Source organism: Ochlerotatus camptorhynchus, unplaced genomic scaffold (genome assembly GCF_037179485.1).
Source record: "Ochlerotatus camptorhynchus isolate MF236.1 unplaced genomic scaffold, CSIRO-AGI_Acam_v1.1 ptg000151l, whole genome shotgun sequence".
Taxonomy (NCBI): domain Eukaryota; kingdom Metazoa; phylum Arthropoda; class Insecta; order Diptera; family Culicidae; genus Ochlerotatus; species Ochlerotatus camptorhynchus.
Genome location: NW_027040641.1, coordinates 1,442,333 through 1,458,335, shown reverse-complemented (window position 1 = coordinate 1,458,335; position 16,003 = coordinate 1,442,333). Strand labels below are relative to the sequence as shown.

Here is a 16,003-nt window from a genome sequence, read left to right as displayed (position 1 = left end):
CAAGAGGAAGGTTCGAGAATTCGTTCGAACTGGCAAATGTAACCAGTTAATGTTGTAACTTTGACATTTTAATAAAAGTACAGTAAAGCAACCATGAATGAACTTTTTAAACTTATTGAATCACGAATTACAGGTTTTTTGTGCGTACCAATTTACTTTTTGTCAGCCTTTAGACTGTTGACGACCACCGTTGGTGAAAGTTTGGCTAACGGGCTGCTGTTTGCCAACCGTTTGCACTGTTTGCCAAGAACCTCCATTACTTCATCTGAATACTTCTCAGATTGAGCTTTCCCCAACTAACATTTTCAGCTTTATAAGCAAAACTTTTCCAGCATGGTGCTGTGAAGTAGCTGAAAAAAGCTGCAGATACAGCTAAAAGCAGAAGCTAGCAAAATAGTTTTGGAGAGCGTTTACTCAACTTTGTCACAACCATTATTCAATTTGTCAGTCGCACTGAATAACAGCAGCCAATGAACACTAATGTCACTTCTATGCAAATATTAATCAACTTTAAACTGGTAGCTGCAAAACAAAGCTAATAAAGTGAATATATTACTCATTTGATGGCTTCTATACAAACAACCACTCTTGCTGAATAACATAAACATCAAAAGTGCTTTTTCAACAACTAAACAACCTGTACTCAGCTAATAAACTGTGTTAGTGCTACTTCGGAAGCATTTTTACAGTCAACTAGGTTTATTTTTAGACGTGTGCAGTTTTACAGCTTTTACTCTGCTCCTTTACAAAGCTGAAGTAACTAGTCGAGAAAAGTGATTCATGTGCACTATTATAAAGCCTCTACTCAACGATATTATTGTAGAAGGGCATGTATATTTGTTTACGTCAGTTCAAAGTGTTGGCGTAGCGGAGTTGGTAGTGTCAAGGTTTGCCAATACGGTCGTCTCGAGTTCGATTCCAGGTTCCGGTACAGGGTAAATAATTTGGTGGTGTGCTTATAACTAATTTCGATTAATTTGATTCTCACAGCAAAATAGACTCAATCGATTCCTCCAACAAAAAAAACGTAAGCAATAATTTAAATCGGCTTCAACAGAAAGCTGTATAGTGATTATTGGAAAACCGGAAAAAGATTGAAAAAGCGCCTTTCAAGTTCGCACACAACTAAACAGCAGGATAACAGCTGTTTAGAAGCGTAAAAGGAAATGCAATAAGAACTTGATCCAACTGTCCCAACAGCCATAAGTAGCTGACTAAGTTCGCCAGATTTGCTTGTACAGAGGTTGAGTAAAGGTTTCCTCATATCGTATAACATTTGAATACAGCTTGAAGTTGTATTAATGAAATGAGTAAAGCGTTTACATTGCGAAAATTGTTAGTTGGGTCCTCCATAGTGTCCGTTCTGCTTGAAACAGCTCCTCTTGGGTTAGATCGGATGTTGTGAGGCTTTTCTTCAGTCGACGTGCAGTTTGTTGCCGTGACAATGGACGTACTCTACACATCTGTAAAGACGTTCCCATTTCGAAAAATGCTGAACTTCCACAACTGGTACTGCTGCGAAGTGTCTGCATCCGTATGCCGGTCGCAATTCTTTTTCCGTTTCTGTGGTGTATCCTCCATCAGCTCTAGGCCAGTGTTCCTCTGACTTGTGCAAAAATTGCGGTGCCCGATACCAGCGGCTTTAAGCATTGAAGGATGGTCCTTTTCCCCATTTTGTGGCATTTTGCTGTGTATCAACCCATCTTAATTCCTCTGGTCGAGACAGGTTTAGGATTTCATAAACCCAAAGCACTGCATACTGTCTGTAACGTCGATGGTCCGATGTAATCCAAGCATGTATGGTTGTAGAGTCACTCCAGAAATACGCTTGAGCTTGAGCTTGAGCTTGATTGACCGCCCACGGTTGCTACTCTGTTACTGCCAGATCAGCTGTAATTACACAGAGAACCAATAGACGATGCTTGGGACTAGCAATCATCCTCAATGTGTAAAAACTGGTGATCTTAAATTAGGCAATACCAGCGCCGGCCGCGCCCGAACACAGGTCAAGAAAGGAATGGGAAGGATTGTGTTGACATGACACTCGCTTTGATGGAAGCCGAGAACACCTCTGCACTTCCACGAGGAATCACTGGGATGTTGGATAAGAGGGTTGGGTTTGCAGCAGGGTTCATTTTGGTAAACGATAAGCTGAATTGATGTCCTAACGATCATATAACGCGAAGGAGCTTGGGACTAAACCCACGGTCTTCTGCTCAGTAAGCAAAAACGTTTGCCACTAGGCAGACGAGCACCTTTTTAATCACCGAGTTGCTGTTATTACCATGTAGTCATATTAACAAATAAAACGGTTGACGAATCTTGAGTGTGGATGGGCCTGAGATTAGACTCATGATGTTCTGCTCAGTAAGCAAAAACGCACATAATACCGTTGCTCAAATTTGTGTATCCATTCAAACCCGGAACCAACGACAACAACGAGTTTCGCAAAATACACGATACACAAGCGATTTTACCATAAATCTCTTTGATATGTAAGGACCTGGGACAGCGTTTTTCTGCTCAGTAAGCAGGCCACTGTAACCGACGATCTTTCAAATCCGAAAACTAAAAACTACGAAAAAGTACTTAGGCCTTCATTAAGTTCCACTTTCACGCGACGTTCAATGACAGGGTCCTATCAAGGATTACATCTGAAAAATCCAAATCTGGCCAACGCCCACCTAAACCTGTTCTAATCCACCTGAAATGACTAACGAATGGAAGACTTTGACTACCCAGCCATGCAATAGTCTCATTCCGTGCCTTATGGCAACTTGATGATTCTATTGCGCTCATCTTTTGGCACCACCCAGGGGAGACTTGGTCCTGTACCCAATGCTTAACTTATCTCTATTCCACTCAGCTACTCGCAATTTCTTGTGATATAGTGGGCGGTATATTATTATTCAATTCAATGCAGACGTCTTTCCAAATTTGGCAGATCGACAGGTAATCGGTGAGCTACCACGATAGTTGCTATTCAACAACTCGACAACGTCCCATCGTCAACGCCTGCTATGAGAATTTCCCATTGCATACGTCAACGAAATGACGTCATCGAGCTATCGATCAACTACCCTGGTTATCGCCTGGTACCTTATAGCACGATGCTAGGAGGCGAACCGGAAGAATCGATGAGCTACCTCTCCCCCTGTAGAGTCACTTCAGAAATACGTTCGATGAATCTTCAACGAGTGGCCCTCCTCGATCGTTCTCCGTAGACGAGCTCCCAATAAAGCTGCCAGTAATTCTGCGAGGGACGTGGATATCGGCTGAAGAGGGGCAACTTCCGTTTTCGATCGATAATGCATAAGTAAGCCTGATCGCTGGCGTCTACAAGCACATGAAGCTTAAGCGTGTCGTAGCTGTCATGATCATATCCGGGAAAGTAACAGCGTGGTACTTCCACTTAATTCATTCCCTGTGGTAAATTGAGCCACTGTTCCCAGCGAGCGATAATCGTATTCGATATCTTTTGGTCCCATCCAACTTTGGCCATCCATACCTCCTGGATCATTACCTTTCCAAACTCATGCGCTTGTGCTCATATGGGAGACGACGTGCATAAAAGGCAGACGAATTAGTTCCCTTATCTACTATGAGCGCTTTTCATATGCCTTTAATCATAAGATTATTCGCGCTTTAAATTAGTCGAATGGTCAAGACGCAGGCCTGTTGATCATAGGATTAATGGTTCGAGTCCCGATCTGTAGCGTTTTTTTGACGTAGAACTACGTCTTTGTAGTGTTAGGTTTTGAACGCTTGGAACCTTGTCACTTATAGATGAAAATAAAATCCAAATACGCCAATAGGATATTACACTACGAATCTGCTGAAATAAATATTTTTTTCAATTTTCTACAAAAAAAAAACATTTGAAAAATGAACAAATGATAATTTTATCTCTGTTTTCATGAAATAAACGATTTTCCCTAACCCAGTCGTCATAATCCAGTACCATTTGGTTGTACATCGTTCTGCTTGAACCTGAAAAGATATAAAACAGCGCTGCTGTCATGCCTCTGCCCATATTCGCTGCCAGACTGTTGAGCAGTTCAGTCGATTTGAATTCTCTCTAGTTTCGTTCGTTCGTTCGCAAGTCGAATTAGCTCCGCGTTGTGTAGTGACGCTCTCACTGACCCAGCCATGGGTAAGAAATCGCGCGGTAACGCGAGTGCCGGTTTACCGGGAAAACAGACTCTCCCAGGAGACGGCGCGACCACCGAGCCAGCCCAGAAGAAGCAGAAGAAAACCCCATTGCCCATCCCGACAGGCGTTGCGGACCCGCAGCCGGGGCCTCCCGGAACTAAACGACCCAGACCTGAAGACAGCAGCGCCACCGTATCAGCAGCAAAAAAGCTGCTGAGCAACAATCCGTTCTCCGCCCTGCAGAACGGAGCCCAGCCGCAGTCGGACCCTGAGACGGTGCCGAAAAAAGTTAAGTTGCCACCCTTCTATGTGAAGGGCTTCCCTCCCGGGCTATGGGAGCAGCTGGATTTCTACATTAAGCAGGGCCTTCGCTGCACCATTCAACGGTGCACGGAAGGCTACAAACTGATGGTCCCGGCCGAAAAACACTTCAACGCAGTTCAGGCCCTCTTGGACAGAATGAAGCTGGAGTACTTCTCCCACGACATCGAGGCCACCAAGCCGCTGAAAGTGGTGCTGCGCGGGCTCCACGACATGGACACCACCACCTTAATGGACGAGATTAAGGCGAACGGCCTCAAGCCGGTCGAAGTCCACAAGATGACCCGCAGCAAGGCCATCAAGTATCGTGACCAGCTCTACCTGGTCCATCTGGAGAAGAACTCCACAACCGTGAAGGATCTCCAGACGACACGCACACTGTTCCACATCGTAGTGAAGTGGGAGCGGTATAAACCCACCCACCGTGGCGTCACTCAGTGCTCGAACTGCCTATTGTTCGGGCACGGCACCAGGAATTGCCGCATGGCTAGCCGCTGCATCAAATGCGGCAAAAACCACAAGATCGACAACTGCGACAGCATCGAGGAAGCCACTCCCACATGCGCCAACTGCGGTGCCGCCCACAAGGCCACGAGTAAGGCCTGTCCGAAGCGGGCCGAATACGCCGAGATCCGGAAGAAGGCCTCGTCCAACAGCCAGCCCGGTCGCAAGAAGGTTCCAGAAAACAACGCGCAGAACTTTCCTCCGTTATCACCGGTCCAATCACGGCCAATTCCAGTGTTGCCGCCGCTCCCGCTCAACCAACAGTTGGCTGCCGCTGCAGTACCCGGTCAAGCCTCCGGGCCATCGACGGATCCCCCTGCTCCGGGATTGGCCGGTACAACCGGTGAAGCTACAGACGATTCTCCGCTGTCAACGGATGAGATCGTCACACTGTTGGCCCAGGCCATCATCATCAAGCGCACCTGCGCAACAAGAACACAACAGCTCCAAGCTATCATCTCCTTCGTCGCTAATTATGGACCGTGAAGCCATAAAGATCGCCAACTGGAACGCTCGATCCGTAGGGGCGAAAAACATTGAGCTTGCAGACTTCCTCCGCAAGCACGACATCGACGTGGGCCTTCTCACCGAGACCCACCTCAAGACCGGTGACAGCTTCTGGCTGCCCGACCACAGCATTGTCCGGCTTGATCGCAGCAGCTCCAGGGGGGGCGGTGTCGCGGTCATCATCAAGAAAGGCATCAAGTACTGCACCCTACCCCACTACCGCACTTCCATCATCGAGGCCGTCGGCGTAGAGGTGGAAACATCGACCGGAAACGTCCGGTTCATCGCCGCCTACTGCCCCCGGCAATGTACCGTTAGCAATGGTACAGCACAGCAGTTCAAGAACGACCTTGCCATCATAACCCGCACCAATGCCCGCTTCGTAATCGGAGGGGACCTGAACGCCCGGCACGAGGCCTGGCGGAACTACCAGCAGAACCAGAACGGCCGCCTGCTATTCGACCATTCCCAGCATGGTCTCTATTCCGTCTGGTTTCCGGACGAACCAACCTTCACATCACCGGCGGGCAACCCATCGACGCTGGACCTGTTCTTGGCAAACACCGGATTAGCCAAGCCGGTTGCCATCAACGACCTGAGTTCGGACCACCAACCGGTGCTGACCGAACTGGGCTACAACGTGGCCCCTGCACCGTGCCTGCGGAAGGACTACCATCGAGTCAACTGGGTCCAGTTTCGACGCGTGGTCGACCGCCACATCGACGACAACCCACCGCTCGACACAGTGGAGGACATCGACCGGGCCCTGGAGGGTCTCCATCAAGCCATATCCGTGGCTGACGAAGAGTGCGTTCGACGAGTTCCTGTGAGGGGTAAGTTTCAAGCAATTGATTCCCACACCAAACTTTTGATTCGGCTCAGAAATGTTCGTAGACGCCAGTTTCAGCGGACTGGGGATCTGCAGCGTAAATACGAAATGGTCGATCTGAATCGGCAGATCGCTTCCAGAATGGTCTCAATCCGGAACGAGAGTTTCGGGCGGCTCGTTCAGAACCTGGACGACCGTTCCAGACCATTCTGGAAGGTTGCCAAGGTGCTGAAGTCTCACCCCAAGCCCATTCCACCACTTAGAGTCAATGACGAACGGCTTATCACCAACGAAGAGAAGGCCAATGCGATTGGGGAGCACATTGCCCAGTCGCATTTGCTTGGCTCTAAAATCCCAAGTCCACTCGAGAACCAGGTTGCGCAGTGCGTCCTGACGTTAGATGCCTCCCCTTGTGCCGTCCCTCCAGAAGAACGGATTACAGAGGAACAAATTTGCTCAGCGCTGAAATACAGTAAGAACATGAAGGCTCCCGGGTTTGACGGAATATTCAACCTAGCGTTGAAAAATCTCAGCCCGAGGGTGCACTCGCTGCTAGCTGCCACCTTCAACAGATGCTTGGAGCTGCACTACTTTCCAAGCATCTGGAAGGTGGCAAAAATCATCCCGATCCGCAAACCTGGGAAAGACCCTTCACTACCGTCAAGCTACAGACCGATTAGCCTGCTCTCAGCGCTGAGCAAGCTGTTCGAAAAATTGATCCTCAGCCGACTAAACAAGTTTGTGGAGGAACATGACATTCTTCTTCCGGAACAGTTCGGGTTCCGCAAGGGGCATTCCACCAATCATCAGCTAGTGCGGGTGATGAATAACATCCGAAGTAACAAAGCTGTATCCAAGTCCACAGCCATGGCCTTGTTAGACGTCGAAAAGGCGTTTGACAATGTCTGGCACGACGGACTTATATACAAGCTTTGTAACTCTAACTTTCCACCATACCTTGTGAAAATCACCCGTAACTATCTCCAGCAAAGGTCGTTCAGGGTGTCGTTGAATAGTTCCCTTTCGGGACAATTTCCGATCCCAGCAGGTGTTCCGCAAGGGAGTCTGCTGGGACCACTGCTTTACAGCATCTACACGTCGGACATCCCTCCTCTAGGAGACGGTTGCGTGTTCTTTCTGTTTGCAGATGACACCGCGATAGCTGTCAAGGGTAGGATGCCTCGTGAAATTACGAACAAGCTCCAACGATGCCTTGACACCTTTACTGATTATGCCACCACGTGGAAAATCAAAATCAACGCCTCGAAAACCCAAGCGATCATGTTCCTTCACAGACAATCATTAAAACTTAAACCGTCTCCCTCCTGTACCGTAATAATGGATGGTACAAGGGTCGAGTGGTCCACTGATGTTACTTATCTCGGGATGTTGTTCGATGAGAAGCTCCTGTTCCGCTCGCACATAGAGAAAACCCTAGTTAAGTGCTCCGCCTTGGTTAGGTGTTTGTATCCGCTCATTTGCCGCAGATCCCGCCTCTCAAGGCAAAACAAACTGGCTGTCTACAAACAGATCATAGCCCCCGCGATCTTCTATGCCGCCCCGGTGTGGGAATCGTGCGCTCAGACCCACAGGAACAAAATCCAGGTTGCACAGAATAGAGTGTTGAGGATGATCCTAGATCGTCCATTCGACACAAGAATAGCAGACCTCCATCAAGAGGCAGAAATTCCCAAAGTAGATTCCAAAATTGATGATATGACAACTAAATTTATTCAAAAATGCAATCTTTCTGAACATGCTTTAATAAGCAATTTGTACATAGTAGGTTAAGTGTATATAGTAGAGTAGGTTAGTTTTAAGCTGTAAATAGTAGTATTAAGTAGTTTCTCTTCAAATTCTAAAAACAAAACAAACCAATCCCACCAAGGTGGTCGACCGTGTACTAAGTCTAGGACTAATTCTGTAAAACAAATTTTGAATTTTGCCCATACCTAAAGATGAAGAAAGCAATTAAATCACTTAGTAAAAATTTATATGGTAATCGTCCAAGTTAAACTAAAATAAAGATCATTTAAACTGGAAAAACTGCCTCTGCCCATTACCGCTTCGGACGGCGTGGCACTTGGTCCTGAAGCAAGCAGGAGCAAGTCAGCGGATTAAGGTGGATCATGGCGTGACCACCTATCGCAATGAGGAAATGAGTAACTTGGAAAAGTTATACATGCAAAACATAACAAGCAGGACCAAGTTAGTGGCTAAAGGTGGATGGCGTGTCACCTTTCACAATTAGGAATGAGCCAGGGAATGAGCCTTGGGTCCCGTTTCACTAAACCGAAACGCGGAAAAGTTATATGTACCAACCCGGTTCATGAGTTGATAGGTCGATAGGTAGGGTCCAAGTGAGGGAGCTGCCTCCCTGGCGTCGGTAGCATTGGTGCTCAGCACGGAAAACAAATCAAGGAAAAAAAAGTGAACCAAAACCGAAACATTGACATATTTGAAAAATTTAAGATAAAGTGTAATAGTCAAAAATGCATGACATACAACAATTTTGCGTGGTTTTACGTCATACTGGGACGTGTATAGGACACAACCCTTTAATTTTTTTTGGACGATGGATCATTGGGGGCGCAATTTCAAAAAACCAAAATCGACCACGTTACGAAAATTGGTCAGGTTTTGACCACTTATAACTCTGGATTTTAATTCTAAACAAACAAATCGCTTGAAAATAAATAAATAAAATAAATAATATATAAAATGAACACTTTATCAATTTTCAATAGGTCACTATTGAAAATAACACAAATGGCCAACTGTTGCAATGGTGATCAAAATTATCACCGATTGCCTGCCAAAAGCGTTTCCCTAACACAGATTTTAAAATTGAATTCTATCCGGTCTCGCCGAACGGTGCTTATTCAATCACCGTGTGTGATGATGCCCGGTCGGTCGTCATCAACAGCAGCAGCAGAGCTTTCGGACGCGTGGTATGGAACACTGTTCTCCAGTACACAACGAAAGGCTATTCACAAGCAGCGAGCTGCAGCCCACATGAGCGTCCATTCACCGAAGAAGGAGAAAGAATCCGCACCGCTACTGATCGGATTCAGTTAGTTCAATTTCAAGGCAGTTATGCTTCATTGTATTTCTATTGCTCTCTGACAAATAACCAGCGTAGTCCTAGTATCCTAGTCAAGAATCCCATACTCATGCAGCTTGTGGTAATTCTTAGCCGATATTCCGTCCAACATACGGTTTTATTATGGCAGTTCAGACTGGTAGGTTAGGAAGAAAGGAGAAATCGTTGAACACTTGCTTAATGATGAGCAAACAAGTCGCCTTTTTCTCTTTCGCTATTAGCCGAGTCATTCCCGAGAAACATAGAACAAGGCAACCCGGATTCCTTCCGTTTGGAGTTGACAGACAACCGCGCGAAGGTTCGCTGCCGTGCGTCTCACGTGTCGATTATAGAGAAAACGATTGTAATTTCGATAACTACGACTCGCAAAATTGAACAATGAGCGAGAGTTACAATACTTTCGGAGGGTAGCAGAGCGTTGACGGTTTAGCACGCGTAGGTACGCGTAAAAACAATCGGCGAAGGTAAACTAAATGACACGACGAGAGCGGGATGATCGGCATCTAGATCAATCAGTGGCTCGACCGGCAAGGACAAGATCTAGCAAACGTCCATTTCGGTTCGGAAAAGTAGAGATGAACTAGCCTTAGGCTAAAAATCTTTACAATAAAGAATAAAAAAAAAAAAAGGTTCGGAAAAGTAATCGCTTATGTTAACCCGTAAAAGTTAATACCGTCCAAAAGAGCACAGCAAGCAACCGGCATATGCGAATGCAGTGGATCAATTAACCACTTGATTCGAGCACTTAAAATGACGTTTACTACCACTCGAACTTTGAAATAAAACATTATTTTGAGATTTTTTTTTTCTAGAACATCGAGAAAAGTAGCCAAAATTTGTGCGTTTCATAAAAAAATAGAAATTAGTTGGTCCAGTTTTGTGAAATCGCTGGTAGAAAGTCACGCCAAAACTGCTTGACAAAGTGGTCAATTAATGGTGTGCCACTGTCTGTAAAGCGCCACTACAAACCAGCTTGATTGTAGTCGCCAAATACGAAAGCGGGAAAGCAGGGACTTAATTGAGAAGAAATCGAGCCTAACGATTCCACATGCTCACGGATGATCGTGCAGTCGTTTTTGCGGTCCCCGCGACCGCCTATACTAAGCTCGCTTTGTGGAAGTTCTACGACAATCCACAGCTGTTCCAACTGACTGGAAATGGGTGACGTACTTACGTAGCTGGCTAGTCTGGTCTGGTTGATACTGCAATCAGGACTCCGCCACCGCGCGATTTTTGACTGTTTAGGGTCAGTTCTGAAGACGGAATAGAGTGACCCGAAAAGTTGCGAAGAGCAAATTCGGTCGTCCAGCCACGTTTCCGTCAGCACGATCAAATCATATTCGGCCTCCGCAACAGCCAGGAAAAACGAGCAGCTGTTTTGCGGGCAACACTGTATTCTGCAGTGTGACAAAGTAGTCATGATTGTTGTGGTCTATGCCAGGTGCCAGAAAAACCAATGTTGCCTGCTGAACAGTTGATTGCGCATAATAATAAGACATCAGTGACTTGAATATCTCTTGTTCCTTACATTTGTTCGAAAAGTGATTTTCCATAGAGTTGTAGCTGATATGTTCTACACGTACACACAGCAAAAAAATAATTTTGATATCACGTCAAAGTGGATGCACTACAATCATGTCGAAAATATGGTGTTACTTGCTAAAAAGGACAAAATTATCATTAATACAATGCATGAACTGACATTACGCTGCTTTTACTGCATTTGTTTATTTATGTGGTCATAAAAATTACATGAAATTTTCGACATGATTGTAGTGCATCCACTTTGATGTGATATCAAAATTATTTTTTGCTGTGCAGTTACCTTTTTTCAAAACAGAGTGCTCAATCTCAACAGCTGAACCGGTAAACAGTTCGGTGATTTTTCACAGATTTCCTGTAATTTTTCTTATATATTCGGTGAAAAATTACAGGAATCCTGTGAAAAATCACCGAACAGTCAGCTGTTGTGATTACGGTAAAATATCACAGATTTCGGTAAAATAATCTTAGTGTGTTTGGCGAATTGTTGTACGGCCAATGGGATCAACCCAAATTTGAGTTCAGTTTACTCATAAATCGCAAAAAAGAGCAAGAACTCATCGATGAGTGAAATTTGCCTCATGTTTTCCTGTGGAAAACCTAAATATTCTGCCGGAAAATGAGGAAAATTTACGGAAATTCGACTCAGTCTAGAAGTAGTACCAATAGACTGAGAGAATGCAATTTTTACTTCTCTAATATTCGGGATTTTTTTTTTCCTGGAAAAACCTGCAAAAACCTAGAAAAACATGAGACAAATTTACTCATCCTGCACTTTTTTGTGATTTATGAGTAAACTGGCCGTGTGGATAGTTTTCCCATAGTAATTTCCATATAAACTGCAAATGGATTGTACCAAGTAAGTCTCCATTCTTTGCTCGACTGTCGAGCTGTTCAGTCCGTATTTTCGCTCGAGTTCTCGATTCGATTTTGTTTCGTTTTGTGCTGTCGCGTTGCGTCGGGGAAGTGTCGCCACCTTCTCGCGTTCTGGCAAGTTTAATTGAACTTGCAAACACGAAACAAATGGTGCGTAAACGTGCCAATGAGCCAGCAGCGGGCCCTTCAAAGAAGGTGCTAATCAAGCCCAGCGCGTCGCAGGATGACGCCGGAAAACGAGTACTGTAAGCCAACCAGTATGCAGTACTCTCGAAAGAAAATGGCGATGGTGACGCCGTTCCCATTGCAAGACGAGAGCGGATTCCTCCGCTTTTCACGCCGGTGAAGGATGTTGCCAAGCTGGGTGCCGAACTGGCAACAAGCTGCTGCCTCGCTTCAAGCTTTGCAGCATCGGTACCAAAATCATGTGCTCCAGTCTGGCGGAGTGCAAACAAATAGGATGTTTCCTGAAGGAAAACAACGTGGACTTCTTCACGCATGATCTGCCATCGAGCAAGCCACTGAAGGTGGTTTTGCGTGGATTACCGTCATTCGAGGCTTCTGCGGTGAAATCCGAGCTGGAGCGGCTTGGGCTCCAACCTGACGCCGTGTTCCAGATGAACAGGCGTCCCAACCAAAACACCAGCTTCCGTGATCAGTTGTTCCTGGTGCATTTCACGAAGGGATCTACCAGTCTTGTGGCTCTGAGATCCAAAATCCGGGACCTGTTTCAGGTCATCATCAGTTGGGAGCATTACAAACCCCAACATCGTGATGTAACGCAGTGTATGAACTGCCTCTCATATGGCCATGGCACCAAAAACTGCCACAAGTGTGCGGCAAGTTTGCTGGAACTCACTCAACTGCGTCCTGTTAGCAAGATGATGACATCGAGCCAACGTGTGTCAACTGCGGTGGAAACCACCAAGCCTCCAATCGCGGATGTCCCAAGCGAGTGGAGCTCATTCATATCCGTCGGAAGGCCACAATCAACAACCAGCTCGGTCGCCTCCGTAATCATCGTTCGCCTCCTGTACTCACGGAAGTCCAGTACCCAGCTCTCCAGCCCCGTCGACATGTTCCGAACCTAGCCCCGCTTCCGCTCAACAACCAACAAGCCAATCCTGCGAGTATCCAAATGGTTCCCAACAATCGGACAGTTCAGCATCGTCTCGCTGCTGCTGCGGCCTAGCCAATTCCAGGTTCATCCACCGTCCCTGGTTTATCATACGCTGGTGCTGTCTCAGGTGAACCTGTCGACGATTCTCCGTTCACCTCGGAGGAACTTGTGACGCTCGTGGCCGAGGTCATCATCATCATGCGTACCTGCAAGACTCGATCTGAACAGCTTCATGCTGCCTTGTCACTCGTCACCAAGTATGGACCGTGAAGCTATAAAAATTGCAAATTGGAACGCTTGCTCACTGACGAACAAGCATAGAGAACTACTCGATTTCCTCAACACCAAGGAGGTCGACATAGCTATCATCACCGAGACGCATCTGAAGTCCGAACTGAACGTATTTCTTCTCGACTTCCGGCTCGTCAGACTTGATCGCACCTGCTCTGGAGGTGGAGGAGTGGCCATCGCTGCAAGACGGAACATCAGTTGCCGACTGCTACCAAACTTCCAGCTGAAAACAATTGAAGCCATCGGAGTGGAGGTGAGCACATCACTTGGCCCAATTACCATCAGCGCGGCCTACTGCCCCAAGCAAACCAACATCAGGGACGGGTCGTTAGTGGCCCTCCACAAAGACATCATCAAACTCACCCGGAGGAGCGGGAACTTTATCATTGCTGGCGATCTGAACACAAAACACCAAGCTTGGGGCAACGGTCGGAGCAATAGAAACGGCATCATCCTCAATGAAGACCTGCAAGAGGGCCACTATACCATCTTGGCCTCGGACTCTCCCACCCGGTTGAGTCGGTCTGGGGTCCATGCGACCATCGACATCTTCGTAAGCAACATGGGACACAACGTCTCGCAACCTGTGGCATTCCAGGAGCTGAGCTCGGACCACTACCCGGTGGTGGCTGAAGTTGGATCCTCGGTAAACCGATTCGAAGCTTCCGGGGGAAACTACCATCGAGTCAACTGGGCGCAATATCAACACTGCGTCGACACAACCATCAACTACGATGTCCAACCGGGGACGTCCGAAGATGTTGACCGGTGTCTACAAACCATCCAGGAGGTGATTTCCCGGGCCAGGCAACAACACGTGCCAGTATCCAGACAGGTGAGTAACACTCTGAACCTTGACAGCCCTACCAAAGATCTCATTGGACTCCGTAACACCATTCGTAGGCAGTACCAGCGTACTGGCCTGCCTAACTTGAAGACCAGTTGTAATCGATTAACAAAGATCATTCAGGCCAGGATGGTGGATCTCAGAAATAACGATTTTGCTAGTAAGATCCGCTCTCTCCCAGATTGTGCTAAGCCCTTCTGGAAACTTACAAAAATTCTTAAAAACAAGCCTAGGCCCATTCCCCCACTGACCCCACTGGATCGTCCCGGCGACCCAGTGGTTCATCTGATAACTCCTGAAGAGAAGGCTGCAGCCATAGGTCAACACTTTGTCAGCTCCCATAATCTCGGACAAAACATCGTCAGCCCTCATGAATCTGAGGTTGCTGAAAATGCAACCAATCTTCTTCAGATTCCTAATACTTTTCCAGGGTAATCCGAGGTTACGGCTGACGAACTGTTGGCCTATATCAAATCATCTAAAAACATGAAGGCCCCAGGTTTCGACAACATCCTGAATCTGGAACTCAAACACTTGAGTTCCAGATTCTACAACCATCTGGCACTGATTTTTAATCAGTGCCTCAGACTTGGCTACTTCCCCTCGTGTTGGTAGTCAGCTAAAGTCATACCCATCCGGAAACCTGGGAAGGATCCGTCCTCTCCTTCAAGTTATCGACCAATCAGCCTTCTCTCAGGGTTATCAAAACTGTTCGAAAGAGCACTGTTCCACCGGCTCCTAACATCTGCCGATGGTTTGGAGGCGAACCAGCCCCAGGCTGAAAGCCTCCCTAATAAAGATAAATCAATCAATCAATCAATCTGCCGATGAAAACAACTTGTTACTCGAGGAACAGTTTGTTTTTCGGAAAGGTCGTTCGACCGTCCACCAGCTGACTCGAGTAACAAACCTTCTCAGATGGAACAAGTCTGTTTCGAAAACATCTGCCATGGCGCTGTTGGACGTGGAAAAAGCGTTCGACAATGTCTGGCATGATGGCCTGGTGTTCAAATTGCAGCAGTACGGTCTTCCAATCTTCCTAGTGAAGATCATAAACAACTTTCTATCAGACAGGACATTCCAAGTCTCTCTGAATGGCATCACATCGGATGCTTTCAACATCGGTGCCGGGGTTCCACAAGGAAGCATCCTTGGCCCCATACTATTCAACCTGTTCACCTCCGATATGCCGGCTCTCCCTGATGGTGGATCGTTGTCTCTGTTCGCAGATGACACATCCATCGTCTACAAGGGTAGGGTTATCGGAGCTCTGACTGCCAAACTTCAGAGAGGCCTGGACGTTCTGTCTGAATATTTCAACAGCTGGAAGATCCGTATCAACGCTGCAAAGACCCAGGTCATTATCTTTCCACACTCTAAATCTCCTAGACTTGTTCCGTGGGAGAATAACAAGATCTGCCTGAACGGCACAGTGGTGGAATGGTCCAAAGAGGTCGTGTACCTCGGGCTAACACTAGACAGCAAGCTTCTTTTCAGGGAGCACGTTGACAAAACAAAAACCAAGTGCAACATCTTGATATGATCGTTGTATCCACTTATCAACAGGAAGTCAACCCTGTCCCTGAAAAATAAGCTTGTTGTCTACAAACAAATCATCCTTCCTGTAATCGAGTACGGTATGCCAATCTGGGAGAGTTGCGCAAAATGCCATCACCTTAAACTCCAAAGGATCCAGAACAAGATCCTTAGGATGGTCCTAAACAGTCCCCCGCGGACTAGAAATTCTGAGATCCACCTCCTGGCTGGAATTCAGACATTAAAAGAACGGAGAGTATTCATCCTGGAAAGGTTCAGAGACACCTGTCTGAGATCAAATCATCAGATCATACGTGACCTAGCACGTTAGGTTAAGTTATACTCGTAGTTAGGTAGGTTATCATTTTTTTCAAT

At 46.6% G+C, this 16,003-nt stretch overlaps 1 protein-coding gene across 4 annotated transcripts in view; it reads left to right on the top strand.

The window, feature by feature from the left end:
- The window catches only part of LOC135701210 (uncharacterized), an 80,540-nt gene that overhangs the window by 18,984 nt on the left and 45,553 nt on the right, over positions 1-16,003 (top strand). The window lies entirely within an intron of this gene.